The following is a 951-nucleotide window of genomic DNA, read 5'->3' on the forward strand; positions in this document are numbered from 1 at the left end:
TGCACAGGGGCAAGCCTCAGCTAATGTCCATGACTCCTTCACGTCTTCAAAACCAGTACAGCCTGGGAGATTCTTACACTACCAAGTTCAGCTGCTAGTGCAAGGTACAACCTTGGCATTGGCCACCTCTGAATATACAGTGCATATGCTGACTCAGAGGAAACATTTCCCAGGAGATTTCACCTCAATGATGATGATGATGATGATGATATGCTCTTCTTCTTTTATTAAAAACTTTTTGCAGGTTCTCTGTGAATTTCATATCATGCATCTCAATTCCACTCATGTTCCCCAACTCTAATATTCATCCTGCACCCTTGCAACCTCCCTGCCCTACAACAGAGAAAAAAAAAAAGATCTCATTGTGGAAACTGTAGTGTGTCACAGTAGGTTCCAGAGTAAACCCTTTATTCCACACTTCTTTGCTTGCAAATGTTCATTGCAATGACTTGCTGGTCAAGTACAAGGGCTCTGGCTTCTACTACTCTATTGATACTGGAGCCTCCCTGTGACTCCTTTCAGATATCCTCCTGTTGGCACTTGTCAGGGATGTCCTGTAGTTTTGGAAATATAGGAAGCCACCTTTCATGCACTTGTGCAGTTCATCAGCAGGGTATACGTTGGGATAGGCCAATTCACATCCCTGGATCTGGGCTTGGGAGGTATCTGAGCTGATCTAGTCTGTACTCCACTTCTAGGAGCTATCAGGATCCAGTAGTTGTTTTTGTCTCATTCCCTGTCTGAACCCCCTGGCTCTGGACTGGTGGTCTTTTCAGCTTGCTTTTTGCAGGGAATTTTAAGTTGCTAATCATTCAGATGTTTCTAGGTCAGAACACTGAGTGTAGACATAGCCTCTCTCATTCCTCCCTGCCACCTAGGGGGACACCACATGTGACAACACAGCCACACCTGCAATACTTCATGGTCTCTTCTTCTTTTTTTTTTTTTTTT

At 44.3% G+C, this 951-nt stretch overlaps 1 non-coding gene across 1 annotated transcript; it reads right to left on the reverse strand.

The window, feature by feature from the left end:
* Positions 1-792: 792 nt before the first annotated feature.
* LOC115031028 lies at positions 793-926 on the reverse strand. Its single transcript, XR_003836614.1, has one exon. It is a non-coding gene; the product is annotated as a small nucleolar RNA SNORA17 (small nucleolar RNA).
* Between the last annotated feature and the right edge of the window lie 25 nt (positions 927-951).

This window comes from Mus caroli, chromosome 4 (genome assembly GCF_900094665.2).
Source record: "Mus caroli chromosome 4, CAROLI_EIJ_v1.1, whole genome shotgun sequence".
NCBI lineage: Eukaryota > Metazoa > Chordata > Mammalia > Rodentia > Muridae > Mus > Mus caroli.